The sequence below is a fragment of the Cupressus sempervirens genome, chromosome 10 (assembly GCF_028749045.1).
Source record: "Cupressus sempervirens isolate cs-2001-9-10 chromosome 10, ASM2874904v1, whole genome shotgun sequence".
Taxonomy (NCBI): domain Eukaryota; kingdom Viridiplantae; phylum Streptophyta; class Pinopsida; order Cupressales; family Cupressaceae; genus Cupressus; species Cupressus sempervirens.
The window spans coordinates 876,479,623-876,492,105 of NC_143127.1; positions in this window are offsets into that span (position 1 = coordinate 876,479,623).

The following is a 12,483-nucleotide window of genomic DNA, read 5'->3' on the forward strand; positions in this document are numbered from 1 at the left end:
GATCATCAAGCTTTGCAATATTTTAATAGCCGATGAAAATTGAACAAAAGACATTTAAAGTGGGTTGAGTTTTTGTAGAGTTATACATTTTTTTTGAAGCATAAGAGTGGGAAGTCTAAAAAAGTTATAAATGCTCTTTGTAGAAGACAACTTTTGCTGACAAAAATGTAGATAGAGGTGGTTGGGTTCAAGGAAACCAATACTTTGTATCTAGATGATCCTAATTTTGGTGAAGCATGGAAGGCTTGTACAGAACATGTTACACCTGATAGGACAAAGTGGTTAGATTTCATGATCTAGGATAATATGTTTTTCAAAGGAAGCTAGTTGTGCATTCCTAGAAGTTCAATGAGAGAGAATCTCATCAAGGAGAAGCCTAGTGGAGTATTGGCTGGACATTTTGGTAGAGATAAAACTATAGCCATGGTAATTGAAAATTATTACTGGCCATAGTTACAAAAACAAGTGAAGAAGTTTGTACAAAATTTTCAAGTATGTGAGAGTGTGAAAGGAGTGAAGTAGAATATGGGGTTGTAATAGCCATTATCTATACCAGATAAGCCATGGGAGGATTTCAAAATGGATTTTGTTCTTGGATTACCAAGGACACAACATGGGCATGATTCTATTTTTGTGGTGGTTGACAAGATTTCAAAGATGACACATTTTATTCCTTGTAGGAAGACTAGTGATGTTGCTCATGTAGTAGAGTTATTTTTTAGAGAATTGGTGAGACTACATGATCTCCCAAATAATATAGTTCTAGATCAAGATACCAAATTTGTTGGGTATTTCTAGTGTACATTATGTAAGAAGTTAAAGATAGATCTAAAGTTTAGTTCATCACATAATCCTCCAACTAATGGATAGACAGAAGCTATGAATCACAATTTAGGAAATTTGTTGAGATGCTTGGTTGGAGATAAACAAAAAGAATGGGATATGATTTTACCACAGGATGAATTTGCATATAATAATTCTATCAATAGGATTACTAGTAATCACCATTCCAGATTGTATATGGGAATAGTCGCATAAATGTTTCTAAATAGAGGAAGTTGGATAAAGGAGAGATAAGTAGTGCTAAAGTAGAAGATTTTGTTGAACATTTGAAGCACATCATAAAGATGAATACATAGTATAAGACTAAGGTAGATGTAAAAAGGAGATATAAGGAATTTTGGATTGGAGATGAAGTCACAGTTCATTTGAGAAAGGAGCATTTTCCAATGGGTACATATAATAAGCTGAAGATGAAGAAGTTTGGACCATGGAAGATAGTGAAAAGGCATGATTTTGGAAATTCTTATGAAGTGGAATTGCCTACTAAATTGAATATTTCACTAATATTTAATATTTCATATTTGACAGAGTACTATGAAGGAGGTGATGGAGATGAAGTTGTAGAAGCATAGTGGAGTGTTCCAGTAGCTAGTTTTGCTACAAAGGAGATTGAGGAGATAATAGACAGTAATGTTGGAAAAAGTACCAAAAATAGAACTTATGAGGAATATTTGGTCAAATGGAAGGAAATACTAGTTGAGGATTCATCATGGCTAGCAAAGGAGGAGGATAACCATCTTGGTTTTCCTCTAAACACCTGAGGCATGACAAGGTCACTTCTCAAACTACCCTAGGTGTCTGATGCAAGAGCATCTTGGGTGTAAGGGAAATCTTGCATCACCCAAAAATATTTTATTTTTGATCTTTCTATTTTAATAAGGGCTAGTAGACAGCGTGGTTACTATTTATGGGAACTTGCTATTTTTGGTAAGTATTTCATATGAGCTTGGAATGTTCTCATTTTCTACAAGAAGGTTCATTTTAGAGATATAAGCTTACCATAAAGATCTCATTTCTCTAGGTTAACTATCGAAGAAATTATTGCAAATTTTTGGTGGAAAATTTTGTAGAAAAATATTTAGGCTCATTATTGGAGGCCTTAGAGTGTCAGGATGAGGTTTCAAATCTCAAGAGAACGGTGCATGCGTCATTCCAAGCTTGTAGATCAAGAGTTGGCATTTCCAAAAAGTGGTTATAGTAACCAATCAGAGCAACGGTTTGTGAGTTATGGTCTTCCAAAGCTGGACTACCCAAAATTTCCAAAATAATTGTCAAAAATGTATTTGGAAAACTCTATATGTCTTTTTAGTGTCTGTTAGCCCTAGGTATTAAGTTTGAGCATCTAGAATCTTCCTGGGTAGCATAAAACTACCTATTTAAGAAAGGCTCGTACATTGTCTAGTAGAGCTCTGGGTGATAGTTCACAACATTGTCTTGTAGATTACTGTAATGAAGGTGCCCATTTGGGTTAGCATATTGTAATTGAGAATTCTATAATTCTGCATTTGTGGCAATAATAAGAACTCCATATTTCGTTCTCGCATTTTTTGTTGTTTCTTTGTTTCTGCTATGAGTTTATGGTATTAAGGGGAGTTCCCTACATCAAAAAGATACCATTTATGTGACACTTCCATGTTGACTGTTGATCTATGCTTCTATGATGTAGTTTATTTACTTTCATATGTGGATTTTAAACTCTATAAATTTCTAACCCTGCTAATCCAACTTATGTTTATATTAGTAAATGATGTTATTATTGTGGAGATGCTTTTTGTGTTGGTTGCTAATGCAGGTTTGTGCAAGAATAGGTACTAAAATCCTCTATATTATCTATTGATTCAAAGAAGAAATCCTGATCCTAGGGACCTTGAACCTAGAAGTCTAGGATTAGGGGTCTTGACTACCCAAATTGGGAATTTTGGGATTTTTATTTTTGTTTGGTTTAACGATATTTTACTTATGTCTTTATTTTACTTTTATTTATGTGATTAGAAGTCTCAATATATTTTTATATCAATATATATGGGTGTACACATATATACCTGAATAAATATACATGTGTTTATGTGTGTATGTGATTTCTTGCACAATTATATTACAATCTTCTATAACTAATAGTGAAAAAGGAAAGTAATAAAATGAATAAAAGAGATTAAAACATTTAAAATATTTGAGTTTTGAACCTTCTATCTTTCCATTCCACCTACAACCAACTCACCCATGTAGATTTTCATAAAACATAACATGGAAAGTAGATTTAAAATTGTTTCTTAGTAAAATCCAAATAAAGTAAATAGGTCATAGTTATTGAACAATTGGCCTTTGAGGAAAGATAGTAGAGATGTAATCATTGGGACATGAAAATATTTTGAGTAAGGGCCTTATTGGAAACTAGATACCCTTTGTATAACAACTTTGACAAGTGTCTTGTCAGTATCAACCAGAAAACATACATCCTCTCAATATTTCTCAACTAAGCTTGAGGAAATCATGAACCTTTGGTTCATCATTATCTTATAATTCTCAAAATATTCATCCATAATACTCTTAAAATTATCTCTTAGTGCATGAATAAATTCATTTATTTGATAGATGGCTTGAGTATCTGACTTCCTATTAACTTGATTGACTAATGGGAAATAGTTTTGCCTTTAAAAGAAAATACATGCCAAAAGTGAGCCAAACTTTCAAGTATTTAATTTTGCAACTCAGATGATTCTTTGATTTTTTTCTAGTCACTTTACATGTAACTCAAAAATGTCATATTTATAGCCTTTCTTTGCAATCCCTAACCTAAATTAACATCCATGTACGAAACACTTTTGTTCCTATTGGATTGCAATATCTTGTAAGAAAATTTATATACACCAAATTTAATTTCCAAATCTATGATGGTACCTACCTTTAAACCTCTTAATTCTCATTGGGATTTTCATTTTTTGTCAATCTCATTCTTCGGAGCCATTCTGATAGTTTTAACTTTATTGATGATAGGGTATCTCATGACCATGTGAATAATGTCCTTTTTAATCTTTATCAATTCATCCAACCATGTGCACATGCTATGCACTCTTCTCAAAACAAACCTAATCCAACTTGTTTTGAAATTTTGCAAAGAATTCAGGGCATGTATGAGACTAGTCAAATCCAGATGTTTGTACTCATCTTTCAACTTTCCATCAAGGGTGAGTGCACCAAGTTGTGATGGAAAAAAGATGACATCATTTTTATTTTTCAAAATATTCAATAGCACACATGAACTATAGTGCGCACATGCTATAGTATGCATGTGCTATTGCCTAGGCTTGGGCTTGTGGATCCTATATCATAGTGCATGCATGTTGTAGCATGCATGCACTATGAGATTCTTGATAGAGTATGTGGACTATAGCACATACACACTATTGGAAATCACATTAAAATAAAAAACACCTACTCTCTCTCTCTCTCTCTCTCTCTCTCTCTCTCTCTCTTTCTATACATCCCATCCCATGTACTCTTTCAACCCCCATCCCCTACTCCCTATCAATCTCTCCCCCCTCTCTCCTATCCCCTACTTTCTCTCTCTCTCCCTCTTCCTCCCTCTCTTGCTCCCCCTATTCCTCCCTCCCCCCCTACCCCCCCCTCTCTCTCTCACCCTACCTCACCTACTCTCCTCCATTTATCTCACTTTTGCCCCTTTCTTCCTCTCCATTCCCTACTCTCTCAGAATTTCTCACTCAAACTTAATTTCTCTCTCTCTGCATCCTATCCCATGCTCTAAATATCCTTTCCCTTTTGTCTCTCTAGCCTTCTCTTTACATCCTCCCTCACTCTACATCATATTGCCTACTCTCTCCCCATCCTCTACTCTCTCTCACTCTCTACACTATCTCCCTCTCTACATCTCCCCTTTCCTCTCTCCTTATCCATCCTCTATTTGAAATAAGAGGATTATAAAGTGTGTATTATTTAAGCCATAAATTTAAAAAATATTTCAATAGCACTTATGCTCTATAGTTTGTATGTACTATTTTGTACAAAAACTATATAAAGCATTAGATAACACCAAGCCTAAGGCTTGGATTTTCCTTGGGGATTGATCTCAAAGGTTTGGAGGCTCTAAACTAGTCTAAGACATGTTTTGTTGCAAGCATAAAAAAAATGCTTGATTTTTTTTCTCTTCTTGCCTTCAAGTTTCGTTACGGTTGAGCATCAATAAAATTAGGCAACATGATATTGTACATCTCTTTGTTAGCTATATAACCATATAATTTATTTTGAATTCCTACTATTTCAAGCCTTTCAACTCTAATTTCTTTTGAACGTATGTCCATTTTCTCTAAAAAACCAACATGTACTAATTGGTGTGTAGATTTTAGGTCGATGGTCAAATTTTTAAACATGTTAGTTTTTTTGACACTAGACTCCATTCTACACACTTTGAAAAAAAAAGCTTTGATTTTGGATTAGTTTACAATCATTTCTAGGGAGAGCACATAGATATTTCATGTTTTTGGGATGTGTACCCTTAGAAAATTCATTATAAAAAATACACTTTATAAAATTACCCAAAAAATCTAGAATAAACTATATGATGTTAGGTAAATTTTGACTAGAGTGATTAAAAAATTTCAAAAATAAAAATAAAAGAATTAGGGGGTCCACACTTTGCACTATATTATGTTTTTTCTAAAAAAATAGTACCAATTTCTATGGCCCTCTTTTTTGAGGTTATAAAACTAAATAATTTTGGAAAAGAATTAGTAGTTTAGAAACTAGATTTAAAGTACTACTCCTTTATTTTTTGTCTTATCTTAAAATTTTGAGTGTAACTATCTTACAATTCTTGTCAAAGTTCAAAAATTGTTGATTTCAAAAAAAAGTGGCCAATTATTGTTACATTAAAGTCAATTTTTCTATTAGTGACTCACACTTAGTCAATATACAGTTGCTACCAAGTTTCTTAGTTGCTATCAACCTTCAGAACCTATGTACAATTCATGCCAAGTGTAGTAGTGTTTACCAAGTTGTACAATGCAAGTGATGGAAACTCTACCGTTAATCGAGCTTCATAGTATTAACTCAGTTCCATAGTGTTAACCAAGTTACACAATGTTAACCATGTGATCAAGTGTCTATTGAACCAATAGTGTTAGCAATGTGATTCTAGTGTGAACCAAGCCATAGAGTGTCAACTAAGTGATTCGGTATATGTTGATTTTCATAGTGTTCACTGAGTCACATATTGTGACTGAGTTCAAGCTACTTGGAAGTGACCAGTATGAACTGAGCCTCGTTGTCAACTGAGTGCCAGAAAATGTTGAGTGTTGATAGTGGTTTCCAAGTATCAAAACATCACCAAGTTTTTTTTATAACCTGAGTTATAGTAGTTGGGCTGACATTGTGGATTTTGGTGAAACTTGTATTGTAGACAACTCTAGTAAGTTGTGATTTGGATTGATATATATGTAATGCATTGTATCATATCCAAATAAAGTATGTAATCATATGACAAGTAGAAGTACAAATTGAAGAAGGCTACAAGTAGTATAAGGGACAAAAAATTATTACCTATCATAGTAAGATGATAATTATTCAAGGAATCTCAACCAGCAAGTTAGAGTTGCAAATCAAAGATTCACCACTAGTTTATCTTAATAGGTGCATCAACCAAATCCTTTTATAGTGTATAATTAAAAATCTTTGATAAATCTCTTTATCGAGTGCATACTTCATTGTATGTTTTGTAAATCCTTTGAAAAGGTAGACCTCATAGTCCTCATTGCTCCTAACAGGGTGGATCATTAGAAGTGATCAATTATAAGCCTTAACAGCCCAACTTTATACTACAATACTAAAGCTTATGGGTCTCTTCCCCAATCTAGTTTTACTTTCTATTTGGAAGGATTCTGGGTTGCCATATCTTGTATCGAATTTCTAAGAATCAGTTATATAGCTCTGATACCATGTAAGAATTTGGTATAGCTAAGACACTATGAAGGATTTTCCTTAAGGTAAAATAAAACCAAGATCAAGAAGCACAAGATTAGCACAATATTCACCAAATAATGTATGATTAGAATAAAAATATGAGAATGAATGATGTTCTCAGATATTGGATCAATATTAGATATAAGTAGGCTAGGAGTACCTAGATATAATGGCCTCTAGACTGACTAGGAGTCAACACATTGATAAATCTTACAACCAGGTACATGTCCACCAGCAATTGATTATCCTCCAATAAGCATAGGAGTTAATGTGATGATGAGAGGATAAGCCTACAAAGGTGTAGCATGTATAATTATGTTGTAGACACGATGTGCTAAAATAATAGTGTGAATAACTATATTGTGAACATGAAATATTAGTAAATTATGCAAACTCTAGTGTTTTAGACATCATGTGCTAAATTAGAGTTTCCTAGTCTGGTGTTATCAACATGAAAACTCATATGAGTACAGAAACTCCTAAGTGTCTAACCTAAGAAATAATAAAATAATGCATTTATCCTAAGTAAACTTAAGTAAAGTGTAAATAATAATTATTTACACTAACACTGCCCCCCTTAAGTGCAACTTAGGGGAATGTAGTTAAGCTCACAAAAGCTATGATGAAATGCATAATGGGTCCCAACTACTAGGAAATGTTAGCTACCCAAGAAAAAATGCAATGTTGAACACATAATGCAATGTAATCTCTTTGCAAATGGGTGAAGAGGGAAAACCTCATGGGAAAAACCCTCCCCCAAAAAGAGAGAAAAGTACAAGAAAGAAAGATGCATGAGTGAATGGAGTTATCAATAGCCCCACATGATGACATACATATTGCATATACAATAGAGAATCCCTCGATGAAATTCTCCCCTTAGTGAAGGATCAGAAAATGATAAGTGTTTGAAGACAAAGAAAATCCAATGTTGATAAACAATATTTCTCCCTGAAGGAAGAAGAAACACCAAGTATAGGCACAAATGTGCTTCCCACTAGGGATAGGAAGATGGAAGAGGGATCTAGATGTAGTATGTGGTGGATGCTACCTCTAAAGTCTACTCAAATGTCAACAAGTCCTTAAGGAATGAAGATGCCATGAACCAATCTGGACAAAGCCCAAAATATTGTGGAAAGAAAGGTAACATGTCTATGCATGAAGCTAAATCAAACTCCACAGATGATGAAGCATCCGAATATGAAAATTTAGGAAGAGAATCAATTTCAATGCCCTTCAATGATGTAGGCACACTTTTGATAAAATCTTCTTGATGACCAAAGAAGTTGCACCATAATAGATGAATGAAGTTCCTTCTTGTAGGAAGAAATGGTGCTAAAGGTGTGGTACAGAATCCTTCCCAAAAAGTAGGAAGAATCCTCAAAAATAATTATGTTTGAGGAAACTAGAATACAATCTCCATAGAATGATATGTCTCCTCATAAGTGAATGAGTCCTCCTCCAACTGCTATAAAGAAGCCACATTCATATCAGAATGATCAAGTGGTTGAGGGTTAGAGTGTGCCCTCATAATGAGTGAAGAAATCTCCTAAACAAAGAGAATATGATTTCATTGATGATGTCTCCCACATCTTCAATGTGAGACTCCATAAATATCCATGCAATGTGTGGAAGGAAGTCATCACATGAAGCTAAAGTAGGAAGACATGGTAAAACTTGTTGCACTAAATTAGGAGCATTTAAGGTTGGAACTAGATAAGTAGAATCAATAGGAGTAGTAGAAGGTGGGATCTCATCTATAGTTGGAGGTACCATAATCGAAGTGACTAAAGATAGAATGTCCTTTAGAAATGGAGGAACTATGGGATCTCCATATTCTTTCCAAAGAGCCATCCAAATATCATAAGGGTGAATGAGCTTTTTAATGACATGCCAACAATCAGAACTGATATTGAATATAATGATATCTAAGAGTCTGTTAATAGGTGGTTGTTCTTTAGTGGAAAAGATCCATTTTTTGGAACATAAATAAATAAATACTTCCTTATGCTCTCTTCTTAGATGATCAATGAGTGTAGCACTCCATTTCTGATAGGTCCTTTTTGTCAACCTTTGTCTAAGACCACCCCTGCATAGGGAAAAAAACTCCTCCATTAGAGAAATGAATGTATGCACCCCCCAAAATATAGAAATAATTAATCAATCCCCCCTAATGCATGATTTTACACCTTATAGCCACTTGCCACTTGACAAAAAATTATGAACTTTAAAAAAAGTTGTAACCTGATTATGTGTCTAGATGAGCTTGTATTAAGCATTTGAAGTGGCAAAAATCAAGATTTGGGAGTTCTAAAAAAAATTAGGAATAGAGATCTCAAACCACCTGCACCAATGTGTAGATCATGAAATTCTACCCCAAAACCAAAAAAAAATTGCTCACAAAAGGAGTCTGTATGAGGGAGATATCATTGTTTCAAAATTGTTAATGTAATTATTTTTCTTGAATTGTCCTTATCATGCCTCCAAAAATTGATTGACTCTAGATTTCTCCTCAGATGTCTGATTTTGATGAAACAAAAGTCAATTTGGACATTCTTTGACCTTTTGAATGTAATGTCAATATTTGATTGGCACCAACAAGCTCTAATCTTCACCTACGAAAAATCTCTCCTACTAGCCTAATGGCCAAATTTTTTTTGAACAAAATATGTAGATTTGATCAATAATGCAAATAAATTATAGACACTGAAATAATAAAATATGCAGATCTGAAAATTAGATTTAGAGATTTGAAATGATTATACCAAATTTTGCAAATCAGACCTTCGGGTGTCGGTTTGTAAAATAAAAATTTCTTCAATTTTTACTATTATCCAATATAGGAAAATCTATAGTGAAAATTCATTGAATTGATTCTTTACACGTAATGGTGAGGCCAACTTTCACTCTAGATGCTTCCAATATCTACGGATACTCTGGATCTAAGTCGAGGTATCTTTAGAGAGGTGAAGCAAGAATAGTCTCCAATGGCTATAAAATGACACCTCTATGGCTTTAATACCATGTAAGAATTAGATATATAACTTTGATACCATGTAAGAATCAAGTATACAGCTCTGATACCATGTAAGAATTTGGTATAGCTAAGATACCATGAAGAATTTGTCTTCAGGAAAAATGAAGCCAAGATCAAGAAGAGCACAATATTGACTGAATAATGTATGATTAGAATAAAAATATGAGAATGAATAATGTTCTTAGATAATGGATCAATATTAGATACAAGTATACTAGGAGTGCCTAAATATAAAGGCCTCTAGACTAACTAGGAGTCAAGACATTGATAAGTCTTACAACTAGGCACATGTGCACTAGGAGTGGCTTATCCTCGATTAAGCACAAGAGTTAGTGTGATGATGAGAGGATAAGCCTATAAAGGCATAGCATGTAAAATTATGTTGTAGACATCATGTGCTAAAATAATAGTGTGACTAATTCTACTATCAACATGACAACTCAGATAATTACGCAAACTCTAGCGTTGTAGAAACTATGTGCTAAATTAGAGTTGCTTACTCCAGTGTTGTCAACATCACAACTCATATGAGTATGGAAACTTTGAAGTGCCTAAACTAAGAAATAATAAAATAATGCATTTATCCTAAGTAAACCTAAGTAAAGCATAATTAATAATTATTTCCACTAACAAAATTGCTATGAATGTTTATTTTCTTTGATTCTTTCATGCACTAATTAGATCATAATATTATATGAAGGATTAATTAATGAAATAATATTAAGTATTATTGGTTCTTGATTCACCCCTCCCCTCTCAGTAACCTTTCCTACCTCATATTTCCAATAATTGGTATCAGAACATTATGGTTCTCAAATAAGAAGTTTCATAGCTTGAGAAAAGATTAGAGACAATGAAGGTATATAGGCTAGGTAAGGCTATTGAAAATGAAAAGCCAAATCTTGAATTAGCCTAGGAAATTAACAAAGCAAAGGAGCAACTCTCTCAATCATTCAAAAGAAGGAAAGATCTTGTAGTACAAATGAATGAGAATATTTACATTGAAGATATCTATCCAAAAAGAAATTAAGATGAAGTTGATGAAGCAATCAAAGACCTATTAGAAAAGAATTCCAATCTTCAAGAAGAAATTAGAAAGCTAGAAAGAGAACAAGAAATCCAATTAGTGATATTATGTGAAGTTATCAAAGAAAAAGACAATGAAATTCAACATCTATCCCTTCAAAAAGTATACTTCATTGATCAACTCACGAATGCAAATGAAGAAGTTATGATTATTAGGTCAGAAAATGAAAGACTAGAGAATGATTTAAACACTAAAAAGAAAATAAATGAAAGGATGATAAAATCTCAAGAAAGCATGAATCAGTTGAATGAGCAAAATCAGTATAGACACAAAGGAAAAGCAAGATTAGGTTATACATAAGAAGGAAAATCATCCAAGCAAGAAGCTCTAAAGAATCAAAGGCCTACAAATAATCATTATGGTAAGATAGGTCATACATCAAACAAATGTTTGAGTAATGGTAAAGAAAATTCAATAGAAAATATTATAGCTGCAATAAGCATGGTCATAGAGCAAGTGAATGTAAGGAGAAACCTAAATTTGAAGGTAAATGTCAAAATTGCAAGAAACAAGGACACAAATCTTCTAAATGCAAAACCAAGATATTGAATCTAGCAGAACAAATTGTGAAAGAAATATTTGGATGTGACTATAACACATAGTCTAGATGCCACTACTATGGTGGATTTGGGCTCATTGGAGAAAATTATGTGAAACATCACATGATGAAAAGAGATACTACTAAAAGATGTTTCATTTGTACAAAACTTGGACATCTTGCCAATAAATGTATGAACATAGGAAGAATTGAAGATGCAAAGAAAACCAAGGCTGACAATATCAAAAAGTGGATGAAGCAGTAATGGATACCAAATTCTCCTAAGAATGTAAGAGTAAGTCATTAAGTAGATGTCACTCAAGAATTAGGTGACTAAAAAATTTCAACTTGAATCCCTATGGGAATAATTGGAATTGAGACTTTGAAGTAGACATCTCTCATCAATTCCATCCAACAAGAACAAGAGATCCATATTAGCATTTAAGATGCACAAGGACCACTAAATGGTCACAAAAATTAAAGATCTTACCAAGATAGGTCAAGTCACAAGACCCTACCAAGAAAGCTTAGTATATACTAAAGTATTGTATGTGGATACCAAGTTCTTAAAGGCTCTATCGAGCGATAATGATTCTAATGATCGATGAATGTTTGTTGAGTATTAAAAGATGAACTAAATGGAAGGAAACCTATCACTAAGTGAATAAATGCACCAAGAATTAATGGTGATTGTAAAGAGGAAATTTTTTAAAAGGAAGAAAGTGTATGCATTTTTTCAGTGCAAATTTCTAGAGCTAGTTGAGAAGATTGATTTTAGAGCTTAAGAACAATTTGCATGTTTTTTTATTGAAGAAATTATGAGTTTCCAAAAACCCTATCAAGAATGATGTCTTCTAGTAGCAAAATAAAAAAGGCATCTAAAATGTTGGTTTGAGGAGTCGATTACAAGGCGCTAAACTTCAAATTTAGTCTAGCAATTGTAGAAGTGCTTGACCCATCTGGTGCACAATTGAAAATTTTTCCCAAGGTATTGCCAGTACATGATAT